General features: G+C 52.6%; 6 non-coding genes across 6 annotated transcripts; 1 reads left to right on the top strand and 5 right to left on the bottom strand.

The window, feature by feature from the left end:
• Positions 1–1,140: 1,140 nt before the first annotated feature.
• TRNAN-GUU (transfer RNA asparagine (anticodon GUU)) lies at positions 1,141–1,214 on the bottom strand. The gene has a single exon. It is a non-coding gene; the product is annotated as a tRNA-Asn (tRNA).
• A 1,848-nt stretch (positions 1,215–3,062) lies between these two features.
• TRNAW-CCA (transfer RNA tryptophan (anticodon CCA)) lies at positions 3,063–3,134 on the bottom strand. The gene has a single exon. It is a non-coding gene; the product is annotated as a tRNA-Trp (tRNA).
• A 2,172-nt stretch (positions 3,135–5,306) lies between these two features.
• TRNAW-CCA (transfer RNA tryptophan (anticodon CCA)) lies at positions 5,307–5,378 on the bottom strand. Its single transcript has one exon. It is a non-coding gene; the product is annotated as a tRNA-Trp (tRNA).
• Positions 5,379–7,411: 2,033 nt separating this feature from the next.
• Positions 7,412–7,482, top strand: TRNAG-GCC (transfer RNA glycine (anticodon GCC)). Its single transcript has one exon. It is a non-coding gene; the product is annotated as a tRNA-Gly (tRNA).
• A 397-nt stretch (positions 7,483–7,879) lies between these two features.
• Positions 7,880–7,953, bottom strand: TRNAN-GUU (transfer RNA asparagine (anticodon GUU)). The gene has a single exon. It is a non-coding gene; the product is annotated as a tRNA-Asn (tRNA).
• Positions 7,954–9,798: 1,845 nt separating this feature from the next.
• Positions 9,799–9,870, bottom strand: TRNAW-CCA (transfer RNA tryptophan (anticodon CCA)). The gene has a single exon. It is a non-coding gene; the product is annotated as a tRNA-Trp (tRNA).
• Between the last annotated feature and the right edge of the window lie 8,138 nt (positions 9,871–18,008).

Here is an 18,008-nt window from a genome sequence, read left to right as displayed (position 1 = left end):
TAGAACCACAGCCTCCTGGGAGGGCAGAGACATGAGGGTTCTCAGGGAAAGCCCTCCCAGGAGTGTTGAAGGGCAGGACGTGAAACACAGCAATCCCGGAATGGCCTGGTCTAAGATGCCTGTGCAATAGGCCTGGCCCTAGGCTTCCGGGGCTCTTCCTCGGCAGAGGCCCCAGTGGTATGAGCCCGACCAGGGCTGTGCCCGACCAGGGCTGTAGGGCGCGTTGGGAGCGCATTAGGGACGCGAAAGAGGGCGCAGGGCGCAGAACTCTGCCCGTTTCTCCCCAGGATTTTGGGGAGGACAGGGAATCTGGCCAGGTCAGTGACTAGGCTTTCCCAGAAGGAAAGTCCAGTGACAGTGGCATGTTGTGAAACACAAGATTGCTGGTGGTCTGGAGGGTGCTTTCTGTCAGCCACTTCTCCCGGGAGCAGCCAGAGAGCAGGCTGATGTCGTGCTCTGTCAAGCACAACACTGGCCCCAAACCACTGTCCTTAGCAAAAGCAGAAACATTCATAGTTTCAGTCTCCTGCATCTGATTCCTGCCATCAGCATGTGAACGTTTGGCAGTCCAAGGCTTGCCATGCAAACTTTGTTCATAGGTGTCCCATGCGAATGCATGGGCCTCATCACTACTGTCTACGGCAGGGCTCTCTGCTCAGCCTATGTAAGTGAAGCATTGGTGGTTCAGTGGTAGAATTCTCGCCTGCCACGCGGAAGGCCCGGGTTCGATTCCCGGCCAATGCAAAGCGCCCTTCTTTTGGCTTTGCTTTAGAAGTCAGAGATATAGACTTGGTGGGCAAAAAAATGTCAAAGAGTGACCCCGACGTGATTTGAACACGCAACCTTCTGATCTGGAGTCAGACGCGCTACCGTTTCGCCACGAGGTCCCTGTGCATGCAGTTCTCAGCCCCGGATCAAGAAATGCTTCTGTGCCTTTTATTGGCCCTCAGTACGCCTGTGGTTAAAGTAGAAGGCTTGGTGGCCCGTTTCCAGTCCTATTGGTGGAAATGACTAGAGGTGAAGAGATGAGAGAAGATAGAAATGTTGAGATAGAGCATGTCACGCAGGCAAAGCGAGAGCTCTAAGAGCAAAGCCAGACAGCTGTGTTTTAATTCAGGACTTGATGTAGGCAAAAGCATACGTCCCTGGGTGGGCTTGAACCACCAACCTTTCGGTTAACAGCCGAACGCGCTAACCGATTGCGCCACAGAGACCAACCACCGCAGTAAGCGTGTTGGGACTCAATATATGTTTTTACCTTTGTGCTCCTGCCTGCAGCTCTAAGGTCCTGGCATAAGACAGGTAGGCTTAGACTCCATTGTGACATGTCTTACTTCTCTTAGAAGAAGGTTCTGAGTTGCCAGGCAGCTTATCTTCTTCTGGGCACACTTTCCTTTGCAGGCTTTCAGGTTGTGAATCCAGCACTGCTTAGGTGTCCATGTCAGACATGAGCAGCTCATTGAGCCCCACTGTGTGTTTTTTGTGGAGATACAACTCTCAGACTAGAGGGAGCAGGCGGGAAGTGGGTGAGACTCACACAGGGTGGGTGGGGCAGTTAAAGGATGTTATCTAATAGTGTAATCGAGGAGTTGGGTTTTTTGTGCACTACACTTTAACCAGCGATTCTTTCTAAAAGGAAATCCCAGGGCAGTACCCGCAATGAGTGGCATCCCCACACCCGAGGTTGCATTGTGGTAGCTGTTCCCTGAGCCCATAGCCCCTGTCCCCATGTCGCCCTTTCTCCTCGTGTAACTCACCCCAGGTTCGGTGGCTCTGATACTTGCTGCTTCTGCTGCGCGATCATCCCCATGATCTGGGCCTTTGTACGAAATGTCATGTAAGATGACTTTATTCAGCACGGCGTTTGTCATTTGCTTGGTTGTCCTGTCACTGTTGGATGTTTTCCTGCGCAGACTACTGTCTAATGGTGGGAAGGCCACGAGACACGTGACTTTTCTCTTTCCTTGTTAGCATAGTTTCCTGCCACTGTCTTGGTGTGCTGCCAGCCTGTGAGACACGTGTCTTGCCCATCTCAGCTCCACTGTGGCATGTTAGATATGTCTTTGAGCAGAGTCCCGGTCCCAGAGCTGCTGCCTTCTCTGCACTCTGGCTTGTAAGACTGCAGGCAAAGGCCCTCCCTGGCCCCTCAGCCAGATAGATACATTTACCTGCAGGGCTCAGCTTTGGTGAAAGATATTGGCGAGAGAGAGGAAAGGGGACGGCCCGTGGTGCACCCCCTATTTTGCATAGAACCACAGCCTCCTGGGAGGGGAGAGACATGAGGGTTCTCAGGGAAAGCCCTCCCAGGAGTGTTGAAGGGCAGGACGTGAAACACAGCAATCCCGGAATGGCCTGGTCTAAGATGCCTGTGCAATAGGCCTGGCCCTAGGCTTCCGGGGCTCTTCCTCGGCAGAGGCCCCAGTGGTATGAGCCCGACCAGGGCTGTGCCCGACCAGGGCTGTAGGGCGCATTGGGAGCGCGTTAGGGACGCGAAAGAGGGCGCAGGGCGCAGAACTCTGCCCGTTTCTCCCCAGGATTTTGGGGAGGACAGGGAATCTGGCCAGGTCAGTGACTAGGCTTTCCCAGAAGGAAAGTCCAGTGACAGTGGTATGTTGTGAAACACAAGATTGCTGGTGGTCTGGAGGGTGCTTTCTGTCAGCCACTTCTCCCGGGAGCAGCCAGAGAGCAGGCTGATGTCGTGCTCTGTCAAGCACAACACTGGCCCCAAACCACTGTCCTTAGCAAAAGCAGAAACATTCATAGTTTCAGTCTCCTGCATCTGATTCCTGCCATCAGCATGTGAACGTTTGGCAGTCCAAGGCTTGCCATGCAAACTTTGTTCATAGGTGTCCCATGCGAATGCATGGGCCTCATCACTACTGTCTACGGCAGGGCTCTCTGCTCAGCCTATGTAAGTGAAGCATTGGTGGTTCAGTGGTAGAATTCTCGCCTGCCACACGGGAGGCCCGGGTTCGATTCCCGGCCAATGCAAAGCGCCCTTCTTTTGGCTTTGCTTTAGAAGTCAGAGATATAGACTTGGTGGGCAAAAAAATGTCAAAGAGTGACCCCGACGTGATTTGAACACGCAACCTTCTGATCTGGAGTCAGACGCGCTACCGTTGCGCCACGAGGTCCCTGTGCATGCAGTTCTCAGCCCCGGATCAAGAAATGCTTCTGTGCCTTTTATTGGCCCTCAGTACGCCTGTGGTTAAAGTAGAAGGCTTGGTGGCCCGTTTCCAGTCCTATTGGTGGAAATGACTAGAGGTGAAGAGATGAGAGAAGATAGAAATGTTGAGATAGAGCATGTCACGCAGGCAAAGCGAGAGCTCTAAGAGCAAAGCCAGACAGCTGTGTTTTAATTCAGGACTTGATGTAGGCAAAAGCATACGTCCCTGGATGGGCTTGAACCACCAACCTTTCGGTTAACAGCCGAACGCGCGAACCGATTGCGCCACAGAGACCAACCACCGCAGTGAGCGTGTTGGGACTCAATATATGTTTTTACCTTTGTGCTCCTGCCTGCAGCTCTAAGGTCCTGGCATAAGACAGGTAGGCTTAGACTCCATTGTGACATGTCTTACTTCTCTTAGAAGAAGGTTCTGAGTTGCCAGGCAGCTTATCTTCTGCCGGGCACACTTTCCTTTGCAGGCTTTCAGGTTGTGAATCCAGCACTGCTTAGGTGTCCATGTCAGACATGAGCAGCTCATTGAGCCCCACTGTGTGTTTTTTGTGGAGATACAACTCTCAGACTAGAGGGAGCAGGCGGGAAGTGGGTGAGACTCACACAGGGTGGGTGGGGCAGTTAAAGGATGTTATCTAATAGTGTAATCGAGGAGTTGGGTTTTTTGTGCACTACACTTTAACCAGCGATTCTTTCTAAAAGGAAATCCCAGGGCAGTACCCGCAATGAGTGGCATCCCCACACCCGAGGTTGCATTGTGGTAGCTGTTCCCTGAGCCCCTAGACCCTGTCCCCATGTCGCCCTTTCTCCTTGTGTAACTCACCTCAGGTTTGGTGGCTCTGATACTTGCTACTTCTGCGCGATCATCCCCATGATCTGGGCCTTTATACGAAATGTCATGTAAGATGACTTTATTCAGCACGGCGTTTGTCATTTGCTTGGTTGTCCTGTCACTGTTGGATGTTTTCTTGCGCAGACTACTGTCTAATGGTGGGAAGGCCACGAGACACGTGACTTTTCTCTTTCCTTGTTAGCATAGTTTCCTGCCACTGTCTTGTTGTGCTGCCTGCCTGTGAGACACGTGTCTTGCCCATCTCAGCTCCACTGTGGCATGTTAGATATGTCTTTGAGCAGAGTCCCGGTCCCAGAGCTGCTGCCTTCTCTGCACTCTGGCTTGTAAGACTGCAGGCAAAGGCCCTCCCTGGCCCCTCAGCCAGATAGATACATTTACCTGCAGGGCTCAGCTTTGGTGAAAGATATTGGCGAGAGAGAGGAAAGGGGACGGCCCGTGGTGCACCCCCTATTTTGCATAGAACCACAGCCTCCTGGGAGGGCAGAGACATGAGGGTTCTCAGGGAAAGTCCTCCCAGGAGTGTTGAAGGGCAGGACGTGAAACACAGCAATCCCGGAATGGCCTGGTCTAAGATGCCTGTGCAATAGGCCTGGCCCTAGGCTTCCGGGGCTCTTCCTCGGCAGAGGCCCCAGTGGTATGAGCTCGACCAGGGCTGTGCCTGACCAGGGCTGTAGGGCGCGTTGGGAGCGCGTTAGGGACGCGAAAGAGGGCGCAGGGCGCAGAACTCTGCCCGTTTCTCCCCAGGATTTTGGGGAGGACAGGGAATCTGGCCAGGTCAGTGACTAGGCTTTCCCAGAAGGAAAGTCCAGTGACAGTGGCATGTTGTGAAACACAAGATTGCTGGTGGTCTGGAGTGTGCTTTCTGTCAGCCACTTCTCCCGGGAGCAGCCAGAGAGCAGGCTGATGTCGTGCTCTGTCAAGCACAACACTGGCCCCAAACCACTGTCCTTAGCAAAAGCAGAAACATTCATAGTTTCAGTCTCCTGCATCTGATTCCTGCCATCAGCATGTGAACGTTTGGCAGTCCAAGGCTTGCCATGCAAACTTTGTTCATAGGTGTCCCATGCGAATGCATGGGCCTCATCACTACTGTCTACGGCAGGGCTCTCTGCTCAGCCTATGTAAGTGAAGCATTGGTGGTTCAGTGGTAGAATTCTCGCCTGCCACGCGGGAGGCCCGGGTTCGACTCCCGGCCAATGCAAAGCGCCCTTCTTTTGGCTTTGCTTTAGAAGTCAGAGATATAGACTTGGTGGGGAAAAAAATGTCAAAGAGTGACCCCGACGTGATTTGAACACGCAACCTTCTGATCTGGAGTCAGACGCGCTACCGTTGCGCCACGAGGTCCCTGTGCATGCAGTTCTCAGCCCCGGATCAAGAAATGCTTCTGTGCCTTTTATTGGCCCTCAGTACGCCTGTGGTTAAAGTAGAAGGCTTGGTGGCCCGTTTCCAGTCCTATTGGTGGAAATGACTAGAGGTGAAGAGATGAGAGAAGATAGAAATGTTGAGATAGAGCATGTCACGCAGGCAAAGCGAGAGCTCTAAGAGCAAAGCCAGACAGCTGTGTTTTAATTCAGGACTTGATGTAGGCAAAAGCATACGTCCCTGGGTGGGCTTGAACCACCAACCTTTCGTTTAACAGCCAAACGCGCTAACCGATTGCGCCACAGAGACCAACCACCACAGTGAGCGTGTTGGGACTCAATATTTGTTTTTACCTTTGTGCTCCTGCCTGCAGCTCTAAGGTCCTGGCATAAGACAGGTAGGCTTAGACTCCATTGTGACATGTCTTACTTCTCTTAGAAGAAGGTTCTGAGTTGCCAGGCAGCTTATCTTCTGCCGGGCACACTTTCCTTTGCAGGCTTTCAGGTTGTGAATCCAGCACTGCTTAGGTGTCCATGTCAGACATGAGCAGCTCATTGAGCCCCACTGTGTGTTTTTTGTGGAGATACAACTCTCAGACTAGAGGGAGCAGGCGGGAAGTGGGTGAGACTCACACAGGGTGGGTGGGGCAGTTAAAGGATGTTATCTAATAGTGTAATCGAGGAGTTGGGTTTTTTGTGCACTACACTTTAACCAGCGATTCTTTCTAAAAGGAAATCCCAGGGCAGTACCCGCAATGAGTGGCATCCCCACACCCGAGGTTGCATTGTGGTAGCTGTTCCCTGAGCCCATAGCCCCTGTCCCCATGTCGCCCTTTCTCCTCGTGTAACTCACCCCAGGTTCGGTGGCTCTGATACTTGCTGCTTCTACTGCGCGATCATCCCCATGATCTGGGCCTTTGTACGAAATGTCATGTAAGATGACTTTATTCAGCACGGCGTTTGTCATTTGCTTGGTTGTCCTGTCACTGTTGGATGTTTTCTTGCGCAGACTACTGTCTAATGGTGGGAAGGCCACGAGACACGTGACTTTTCTCTTTCCTTGTTAGCATAGTTTCCTGCCACTGTCTTGGTGTGCTGCCAGCCTGTGAGACACGTGTCTTGCCCATCTCAGCTCCACTGTGGCATGTTAGATATGTCTTTGAGCAGAGTCCCGGTCCCAGAGCTGCTGCCTTCTCTGCACTCTGGCTTGTAAGACTGCAGGCAAAGGCCCTCCCTGGCCCCTCAGCCAGATAGATACATTTACCTGCAGGGCTCAGTTTTGGTGAAAGATATTGGCGAGAGAGAGGAAAGGGGACGGCCCGTGGTGCACCCCCTATTTTGCATAGAACCACAGCCTCCTGGGAGGGCAGAGACATGAGGGTTCTCAGGGAAAGCCCTCCCAGGAGTGTTGAAGGGCAGGACGTGAAACACAGCAATCCCGGAATGGCCTGGTCTAAGATGCCTGTGCAATAGGCCTGGCCCTAGGCTTCCGGGGCTCTTCCTCGGCAGAGGCCCCAGTGGTATGAGCCCGACCAGGGCTGTGCCCGACCAGGGCTGTAGGGCGCGTTGGGAGCGCATTAGGGACGCGAAAGAGGGCGCAGGGCGCAGAACTCTGCCCGTTTCTCCCCAGGATTTTGGGGAGGACAGGGAATCTGGCCAGGTCAGTGACTAGGCTTTCCCAGAAGGAAAGTCCAGTGACAGTGGCATGTTGTGAAACACAAGATTGCTGGTGGTCTGGAGGGTGCTTTCTGTCAGCCACTTCTCCCGGGAGCAGCCAGAGAGCAGGCTGATGTCGTGCTCTGTCAAGCACAACACTGGCCCCAAACCACTGTCCTTAGCAAAAGCAGAAACATTCATAGTTTCAGTCTCCTGCATCTGATTCCTGCCATCAGCATGTGAACGTTTGGCAGTCCAAGGCTTGCCATGCAAACTTTGTTCATAGGTGTCCCATGCGAATGCATGGGCCTCATCACTACTGTCTACGGCAGGGCTCTCTGCTCAGCTTATGTAAGTGAAGCATTGGTGGTTCAGTGGTAGAATTCTCGCCTGCCACGCGGGAGGCCCGGGTTCGATTCCCGGCCAATGCAAAGCGCCCTTCTTTTGGCTTTGCTTTAGAAGTCAGAGATATAGACTTGGTGGGGAAAAAAAATGTCAAAGAGTGACCCCGACGTGATTTGAACACGCAACCTTCTGATCTGGAGTCAGACGCGCTACCGTTTCGCCACGAGGTCCCTGTGCATGCAGTTCTCAGCCCCGGATCAAGAAATGCTTCTGTGCCTTTTATTTGCCCTCAGTACGCCTGTGGTTAAAGTAGAAGGCTTGGTGGCCCGTTTCCAGTCCTATTGGTGGAAATGACTAGAGGTGAAGAGATGAGAGAAGATAGAAATGTTGAGATAGAGCATGTCACGCAGGCAAAGCGAGAGCTCTAAGAGCAAAGCCAGACAGCTGTGTTTTAATTCAGGACTTGATGTAGGCAAAAGCATACGTCCCTGGGTGGGCTTGAACCACCAACCTTTCGGTTAACAGCCGAACGCGCTAACCGATTGCGCCACAGAGACCAACCACTGCAGTAAGCGTGTTGGGACTCAATATATGTTTTTACCTTTGTGCTCCTGCCTGCAGCTCTAAGGTCCTGGCATAAGACAGGTAGGCTTAGACTCCATTGTGACATGTCTTACTTCTCTTAGAAGAAGGTTCTGAGTTGCCAGGCAGCTTATCTTCTGCTGGGCACACTTTCCTTTGCAGGCTTTCAGGTTGTGAATCCAGCACTGCTTAGGTGTCCATGTCAGACATGAGCAGCTCATTGAGCCCCACTGTGTGTTTTTTGTGGAGATACAACTCTCAGACTAGAGGGAGCAGGCGGGAAGTGGGTGAGACTCACACAGGGTGGGTGGGGCAGTTAAAGGATGTTATCTAATAGTGTAATCGAGGAGTTGGGTTTTTTGTGCACTACACTTTAACCAGCGATTCTTTCTAAAAGGAAATCCCAGGGCAGTACCCGCAATGAGTGGCATCCCCACACCCGAGGTTGCATTGTGGTAGCTGTTCCCTGAGCCCCTAGCCCCTGTCCCCATGTCGCCCTTTCTCCTCGTGTAACTCACCTCAGGTTCGGTGGCTCTGATACTTGCTGCTTCTGCGCGATCATCCCCATGATCTGGGCCTTTGTACGAAATGTCATGTAAGATGACTTTATTCAGCACGGCGTTTGTCATTTGCTTGGTTGTCCTGTCACTGTTGGATGTTTTCTTGCGCAGACTACTGTCTAATGGTGGGAAGGCCACGAGACACGTGACTTTTCTCTTTCCTTGTTAGCATAGTTTCCTGCCACTGTCTTGGTGTGCTGCCAGCCTGTGAGACACGTGTCTTGCCCATCTCAGCTCCACTGTGGCATGTTAGATATGTCTTTGAGCAGAGTCCCGGTCCCAGAGCTGCTGCCTTCTCTGCACTCTGGCTTGTAAGACTGCAGGCAAAGGCCCTCCCTGGCCCCTCAGCCAGATAGATACATTTACCTGCAGGGCTCAGCTTTGGTGAAAGATATTGGCGAGAGAGAGGAAAGGGGACGGCCCGTGGTGCACCCCCTATTTTGCATAGAACCACAGCCTCCTGGGAGGGGAGAGACATGAGGTTTCTCAGGGAAAGCCCTCCCAGGAGTGTTGAAGGGCAGGACGTGAAACACAGCAATCCCGGAATGGCCTGGTCTAAGATGCCTGTGCAATAGGCCTGGCCCTAGGCTTCCGGGGCTCTTCCTCGGCAGAGGCCCCAGTGGTATGAGCCCGACCAGGGCTGTGCCCGACCAGGGCTGTAGGGCGCATTGGGAGCGCGTTAGGGACGCGAAAGAGGGCGCAGGGCGCAGAACTCTGCCCGTTTCTCCCCAGGATTTTGGGGAGGACAGGGAATCTGGCCAGGTCAGTGACTAGGCTTTCCCAGAAGGAAAGTCCAGTGACAGTGGCATGTTGTGAAACACAAGATTGCTGGTGGTCTGGAGGGTGCTTTCTGTCAGCCACTTCTCCCGGGAGCAGCCAGAGAGTAGGCTGATGTCGTGCTCTGTCAAGCACAACACTGGCCCCAAACCACTGTCCTTAGCAAAAGCAGAAACATTCATAGTTTCAGTCTCCTGCATCTGATTCCTGCCATCAGCATGTGAACGTTTGGCAGTCCAAGGCTTGCCATGCAAACTTTGTTCATAGGTGTCCCATGCGAATGCATGGGCCTCATCACTACTGTCTACGGCAGGGCTCTCTGCTCAGCCTATGTAAGTGAAGCATTGGTGGTTCAGTGGTAGAATTCTCGCCTGCCACACGGGAGGCCCGGGTTCGATTCCCGGCCAATGCAAAGCGCCCTTCTTTTGGCTTTGCTTTAGAAGTCAGAGATATAGACTTGGTGGGCAAAAAAATGTCAAAGAGTGACCCCGACGTGATTTGAACACGCAACCTTCTGATCTGGAGTCAGACGCGCTACCGTTGCGCCACGAGGTCCCTGTGCATGCAGTTCTCAGCCCCGGATCAAGAAATGCTTCTGTGCCTTTTATTGGCCCTCAGTACGCCTGTGGTTAAAGTAGAAGGCTTGGTGGCCCGTTTCCAGTCCTATTGGTGGAAATGACTAGAGGTGAAGAGATGAGAGAAGATAGAAATGTTGAGATAGAGCATGTCACGCAGGCAAAGCGAGAGCTCTAAGAGCAAAGCCAGACAGCTGTGTTTTAATTCAGGACTTGATGTAGGCAAAAGCATACGTCCCTGGGTGGGCTTGAACCACCAACCTTTCGTTTAACAGCCGAACGCGCTAACCGATTGCGCCACAGAGACCAACCACCAGAGTGAGCGTGTTGGGACTCAATATTTGTTTTTACCTTTGTGCTCCTGCCTGCAGCTCTAAGGTCCTGGCATAAGACAGGTAGGCTTAGACTCCATTGTGACATGTCTTACTTCTCTTACAAGAAGGTTCTGAGTTGCCAGGCAGCTTATCTTCTGCCGGGCACACTTTCCTTTGCAGGCTTTCAGGTTGTGAATCCAGCACTGCTTAGGTGTCCATGTCAGACATGAGCAGCTCATTGAGCCCCACTGTGTGTTTTTTGTGGAGATACAACTCTCAGAGTAGAGGGAGCAGGCGTTAAGTGGGTGAGACTCACACAGGGTGGGTGGGGCAGTTAAAGGATGTTATCTAATAGTGTAATCGAGGAGTTGGGTTTTTTGTGCACTACACTTTAACCAGCGATTCTTTCTAAAAGGAAATCCCAGGGCAGTACCCGCAATGAGTGGCATCCCCACACCCGAGGTTGCATTGTGGTAGCTGTTCCCTGAGCCCATAGCCCCTGTCCCCATGTCGCCCTTTCTCCTCGTGTAACTCACCCCAGGTTCGGTGGCTCTGATACTTGCTGCTTCTGCTGCGCGATCATCCCCATGATCTGGGCCTTTGTACGAAATGTCATGTAAGATGACTTTATTCAGCACGGCGTTTGTCATTTGCTTGGTTGTCCTGTCACTGTTGGATGTTTTCTTGCGCAGACTACTGTCTAATGGTGGGAAGGCCACGAGACACGTGACTTTTCTCTTTCCTTGTTAGCATAGTTTCCTGCCACTGTCTTGGTGTGCTGCCAGCCTGTGAGACACGTGTCTTGCCCATCTCAGCTCCACTGTGGCATGTTAGATATGTCTTTGAGCAGAGTCCCGGTCCCAGAGCTGCTGCCTTCTCTGCACTCTGGCTTGTAAGACTGCAGGCAAAGGCCCTCCCTGGCCCCTCAGCCAGATAGATACATTTACCTGCAGGGCTCAGTTTTGGTGAAAGATATTGGCGAGAGAGAGGAAAGGGGACGGCCCGTGGTGCACCCCCTATTTTGCATAGAACCACAGCCTCCTGGGAGGGCAGAGACATGAGGGTTCTCAGGGAAAGCCCTCCCAGGAGTGTTGAAGGGCAGGACGTGAAACACAGCAATCCCGGAATGGCCTGGTCTAAGATGCCTGTGCAATAGGCCTGGCCCTAGGCTTCCGGGGCTCTTCCTCGGCAGAGGCCCCAGTGGTATGAGCCCGACCAGGGCTGTGCCCGACCAGGGCTGTAGGGCGCGTTGGGAGCGCATTAGGGACGCGAAAGAGGGCGCAGGGCGCAGAACTCTGCCCGTTTCTCCCCAGGATTTTGGGGAGGACAGGGAATCTGGCCAGGTCAGTGACTAGGCTTTCCCAGAAGGAAAGTCCAGTGACAGTGGCATGTTGTGAAACACAAGATTGCTGGTGGTCTGCAGGGTGCTTTCTGTCAGCCACTTCTCCCGGGAGCAGCCAGAGAGCAGGCTGATGTCGTGCTCTGTCAAGCACAACACTGGCCCCAAACCACTGTCCTTAGCAAAAGCAGAAACATTCATAGTTTCAGTCTCCTGCATCTGATTCCTGCCATCAGCATGTGAACGTTTGGCAGTCCAAGGCTTGCCATGCAAACTTTGTTCATAGGTGTCCCATGCGAATGCATGGGCCTCATCACTACTGTCTACGGCAGGGCTCTCTGCTCAGCTTATGTAAGTGAAGCATTGGTGGTTCAGTGGTAGAATTCTCGCCTGCCACGCGGAAGGCCCGGGTTCGATTCCCGGCCAATGCAAAGCGCCCTTCTTTTGGCTTTGCTTTAGAAGTCAGAGATATAGACTTGGTGGGCAAAAAAATGTCAAAGAGTGACCCCCGACGTGATTTGAACACGCAACCTTCTGATCTGGAGTCAGACGCGCTACCGTTGTGCCACGAGGTCCCTGTGCATGCAGTTCTCAGCCCCGGATCAAGAAATGCTTCTGTGCCTTTTATTGGCCCTCAGTACGCCTGTGGTTAAAGTAGAAGGCTTGGTGGCCCGTTTCCAGTCCTATTGGTGGAAATGACTAGAGGTGAAGAGATGAGAGAAGATAGAAATGTTGAGATAGAGCATGTCACGCAGGCAAAGCGAGAGCTCTAAGAGCAAAGCCAGACAGCTGTGTTTTAATTCAGGACTTGATGTAGGCAAAAGCATACGTCCCTGGGTGGGCTTGAACCACCAACCTTTCGGTTAACAGCCAAACGCGCTAACCGATTGCGCCACAGAGACCAACCACTGCAGTAAGCGTGTTGGGACTCAATATATGTTTTTACCTTTGTGCTCCTGCCTGCAGCTCTAAGGTCCTGGCATAAGACAGGTAGGCTTAGACTCCATTGTGACATGTCTTACTTCTCTTAGAAGAAGGTTCTGAGTTGCCAGGCAGCTTATCTTCTGCTGGGCACACTTTCCTTTGCAGGCTTTCAGGTTGTGAATCCAGCACTGTTTAGGTGTCCATGTCAGACATGAGCAGCTCATTGAGCCCCACTGTGTGTTTTTTGTGGAGATACAACTCTCAGACTAGAGGGAGCAGGCGGGAAGTGGGTGAGACTCACACAGGGTGGGTGGGGCAGTTAAAGGATGTTATCTAATAGTGTAATCGAGGAGTTGGGTTTTTTGTGCACTACACTTTAACCAGCGATTCTTTCTAAAAGGAAATCCCAGGGCAGTACCCGCAATGAGTGGCATCCCCACACCCGAGGTTGCATTGTGGTAGCTGTTCCCTGAGCCCCTAGCCCCTGTCCCCATGTCGCCCTTTCTCCTCGTGTAACTCACCTCAGGTTCGGTGGCTCTGATACTTGCTGCTTCTGCGCGATCATCCCCATGATCTGGGCCTTTGTACGAAATGTCATGTAAGATGACTTTATTCAGCACGGCGTTTGTCATTTGCTTGGTTGTCCTGTCACTGTTGGATGTTTTCTTGCGCAGACTACTGTCTAATGGTGGGAAGGCCACGAGACACGTGACTTTTCTCTTTCCTTGTTAGCATAGTTTCCTGCCACTGTCTTGGTGTGCTGCCAGCCTGTGAGACACGTGTCTTGCCCATCTCAGCTCCACTGTGGCATGTTAGATATGTCTTTGAGCAGAGTCCCGGTCCCAGAGCTGCTGCCTTCTCTGCACTCTGGCTTGTAAGACTGCAGGCAAAGGCCCTCCCTGGCCCCTCAGCCAGATAGATACATTTACCTGCAGGGCTCAGTTTTGGTGAAAGATATTGGCGAGAGAGAGGAAAGGGGACGGCCCGTGGTGCACCCCCTATTTTGCATAGAACCACAGCCTCCTGGGAGGGCAGAGACATGAGGGTTCTCAGGGAAAGCCCTCCCAGGAGTGTTGAAGGGCAGGACGTGAAACACAGCAATCCCGGAATGGCCTGGTCTAAGATGCCTGTGCAATAGGCCTGGCCCTAGGCTTCCGGGGCTCTTCCTCGGCAGAGGCCCCAGTGGTATGAGCCCGACCAGGGCTGTGCCCGACCAGGGCTGTAGGGCGCGTTGGGAGCGCATTAGGGACGCGAAAGAGGGCGCAGGGCGCAGAACTCTGCCCGTTTCTCCCCAGGATTTTGGGGAGGACAGGGAATCTGGCCAGGTCAGTGACTAGGCTTTCCCAGAAGGAAAGTCCAGTGACAGTGGCATGTTGTGAAACACAAGATTGCTGGTGGTCTGGAGGGTGCTTTCTGTCAGCCACTTCTCCCGGGAGCAGCCAGAGAGCAGGCTGATGTCGTGCTCTGTCAAGCACAACACTGGCCCCAAACCACTGTCCTTAGCAAAAGCAGAAACATTCATAGTTTCAGTCTCCTGCATCTGATTCCTGCCATCAGCATGTGAACGTTTGGCAGTCCAAGGCTTGCCATGCAAACTTTGTTCATAGGTGTCCCATGCGAATGCATGGGCCTCATCACTACTGTCTACGGCAGGGCTCTCTGCTGAGCTTATGTAAGTGAAGCATTGGTGGTTCAGTGGTAGAATTCTCGCCTGCCACGCGGAAGGCCCGGGTTCGATTCCCGGCCAATGCAAAGCGCCCTTCTTTTGGCTTTGCTTTAGAAGTCAGAGATATAGACTTGGTGGGCAAAAAAATGTCAAAGAGTGACCCCCGACGTGATTTGAACACGCAACCTTCTGATCTGGAGTCAGACGCGCTACCGTTGTGCCACGAGGTCCCTGTGCATGCAGTTCTCAGCCCCGGATCAAGAAATGCTTCTGTGCCTTTTATTGGCCCTCAGTACGCCTGTGGTTAAAGTAGAAGGCTTGGTGGCCCGTTTCCAGTCCTATTGGTGGAAATGACTAGAGGTGAAGAGATGAGAGAAGATAGAAATGTTGAGATAGAGCATGTCACGCAGGCAAAGCGAGAGCTCTAAGAGCAAAGCCAGACAGCTGTGTTTTAATTCAGGACTTGATGTAGGCAAAAGCATACGTCCCTGGGTGGGCTTGAACCACCAACCTTTCGGTTAACAGCCAAACGCGCTAACCGATTGCGCCACAGAGACCAACCACCAGAGTGAGCGTGTTGGGACTCAATATTTGTTTTTACCTTTGTGCTCCTGCCTGCAGCTCTAAGGTCCTGGCATAAGACAGGTAGGCTTAGACTCCATTGTGACATGTCTTACTTCTCTTAGAAGAAGGTTCTGAGTTGCCAGGCAGCTTATCTTCTGCCGGGCACACTTTCCTTTGCAGGCTTTCAGGTTGTGAATCCAGCACTGCTTAGGTGTCCATGTCAGACATGAGCAGCTCATTGAGCCCCACTGTGTGTTTTTTGTGGAGATACAACTCTCAGAGTAGAGGGAGCAGGCGTTAAGTGGGTGAGACTCACACAGGGTGGGTGGGGCAGTTAAAGGATGTTATCTAATAGTGTAATCGAGGAGTTGGGTTTTTTGTGCACTACACTTTAACCAGCGATTCTTTCTAAAAGGAAATCCCAGGGCAGTACCCGCAATGAGTGGCATCCCCACACCCGAGGTTGCATTGTGGTAGCTGTTCCCTGAGCCCATAGCCCCTGTCCCCATGTCGCCCTTTCTCCTCGTGTAACTCACCCCAGGTTCGGTGGCTCTGATACTTGCTGCTTCTGCTGCGCGATCATCCCCATGATCTGGGCCTTTGTACGAAATGTCATGTAAGATGACTTTATTCAGCACGGCGTTTGTCATTTGCTTGGTTGTCCTGTCACTGTTGGATGTTTTCTTGCGCAGACTACTGTCTAATGGTGGGAAGGCCACGAGACACGTGACTTTTCTCTTTCCTTGTTAGCATAGTTTCCTGCCACTGTCTTGGTGTGCTGCCAGCCTGTGAGACACGTGTCTTGCCCATCTCAGCTCCACTGTGGCATGTTAGATATGTCTTTGAGCAGAGTCCCGGTCCCAGAGCTGCTGCCTTCTCTGCACTCTGGCTTGTAAGACTGCAGGCAAAGGCCCTCCCTGGCCCCTCAGCCAGATAGATACATTTACCTGCAGGGCTCAGTTTTGGTGAAAGATATTGGCGAGAGAGAGGAAAGGGGACGGCCCGTGGTGCACCCCCTATTTTGCATAGAACCACAGCCTCCTGGGAGGGCAGAGACATGAGGGTTCTCAGGGAAAGCCCTCCCAGGAGTGTTGAAGGGCAGGACGTGAAACACAGCAATCCCGGAATGGCCTGGTCTAAGATGCCTGTGCAATAGGCCTGGCCCTAGGCTTCCGGGGCTCTTCCTCGGCAGAGGCCCCAGTGGTATGAGCCCGACCAGGGCTGTGCCCGACCAGGGCTGTAGGGCGCGTTGGGAGCGCATTAGGGACGCGAAAGAGGGCGCAGGGCGCAGAACTCTGCCCGTTTCTCCCCAGGATTTTGGGGAGGACAGGGAATCTGGCCAGGTCAGTGACTAGGCTTTCCCAGAAGGAAAGTCCAGTGACAGTGGCATGTTGTGAAACACAAGATTGCTGGTGGTCTGGAGGGTGCTTTCTGTCAGCCACTTCTCCCGGGAGCAGCCAGAGAGCAGGCTGATGTCGTGCTCTGTCAAGCACAACACTGGCCCCAAACCACTGTCCTTAGCAAAAGCAGAAACATTCATAGTTTCAGTCTCCTGCATCTGATTCCTGCCATCAGCATGTGAACGTTTGGCAGTCCAAGGCTTGCCATGCAAACTTTGTTCATAGGTGTCCCATGCGAATGCATGGGCCTCATCACTACTGTCTACGGCAGGGCTCTCTGCTCAGCTTATGTAAGTGAAGCATTGGTGGTTCAGTGGTAGAATTCTCGCCTGCCACGCGGAAGGCCCGGGTTCGATTCCCGGCCAATGCAAAGCGCCCTTCTTTTGGCTTTGCTTTAGAAGTCAGAGATATAGACTTGGTGGGCAAAAAAATGTCAAAGAGTGACCCCCGACGTGATTTGAACACGCAACCTTCTGATCTGGAGTCAGACGCGCTACCGTTGTGCCACGAGGTCCCTGTGCATGCAGTTCTCAGCCCCGGATCAAGAAATGCTTCTGTGCCTTTTATTGGCCCTCAGTACGCCTGTGGTTAAAGTAGAAGGCTTGGTGGCCCGTTTCCAGTCCTATTGGTGGAAATGACTAGAGGTGAAGAGATGAGAGAAGATAGAAATGTTGAGATAGAGCATGTCACGCAGGCAAAGCGAGAGCTCTAAGAGCAAAGCCAGACAGCTGTGTTTTAATTCAGGACTTGATGTAGGCAAAAGCATACGTCCCTGGGTGGGCTTGAACCACCAACCTTTCGGTTAACAGCCAAACGCGCTAACCGATTGCGCCACAGAGACCAACCACTGCAGTAAGCGTGTTGGGACTCAATATATGTTTTTACCTTTGTGCTCCTGCCTGCAGCTCTAAGGTCCTGGCATAAGACAGGTAGGCTTAGACTCCATTGTGACATGTCTTACTTCTCTTAGAAGAAGGTTCTGAGTTGCCAGGCAGCTTATCTTCTGCTGGGCACACTTTCCTTTGCAGGCTTTCAGGTTGTGAATCCAGCACTGCTTAGGTGTCCATGTCAGACATGAGCAGCTCATTGAGCCCCACTGTGTGTTTTTTGTGGAGATACAACTCTCAGACTAGAGGGAGCAGGCGGGAAGTGGGTGAGACTCACACAGGGTGGGTGGGGCAGTTAAAGGATGTTATCTAATAGTGTAATCGAGGAGTTGGGTTTTTTGTGCACTACACTTTAACCAGCGATTCTTTCTAAAAGGAAATCCCAGGGCAGTACCCGCAATGAGTGGCATCCCCACACCCGAGGTTGCATTGTGGTAGCTGTTCCCTGAGCCCCTAGCCCCTGTCCCCATGTCGCCCTTTCTCCTCGTGTAACTCACCTCAGGTTCGGTGGCTCTGATACTTGCTGCTTCTGCGCGATCATCCCCATGATCTGGGCCTTTGTACGAAATGTCATGTAAGATGACTTTATTCAGCACGGCGTTTGTCATTTGCTTGGTTGTCCTGTCACTGTTGGATGTTTTCTTGCGCAGACTACTGTCTAATGGTGGGAAGGCCACGAGACACGTGACTTTTCTCTTTCCTTGTTAGCATAGTTTCCTGCCACTGTCTTGGTGTGCTGCCAGCCTGTGAGACACGTGTCTTGCCCATCTCAGCTCCACTGTGGCATGTTAGATATGTCTTTGAGCAGAGTCCCGGTCCCAGAGCTGCTGCCTTCTCTGCACTCTGGCTTGTAAGACTGCAGGCAAAGGCCCTCCCTGGCCCCTCAGCCAGATAGATACATTTACCTGCAGGGCTCAGCTTTGGTGAAAGATATTGGCGAGAGAGAGGAAAGGGGACGGCCCGTGGTGCACCCCCTATTTTGCATAGAACCACAGCCTCCTGGGAGGGGAGAGACATGAGGGTT

The sequence above is a fragment of the Pleurodeles waltl genome, chromosome 4_1 (assembly GCF_031143425.1).
Source record: "Pleurodeles waltl isolate 20211129_DDA chromosome 4_1, aPleWal1.hap1.20221129, whole genome shotgun sequence".
NCBI classification, from domain to species: Eukaryota; Metazoa; Chordata; class Amphibia; order Caudata; family Salamandridae; genus Pleurodeles; species Pleurodeles waltl.
The sequence above is the reverse complement of the archived record's forward strand: the minus strand, read 5'-3'. Positions and strand labels throughout refer to the sequence as shown.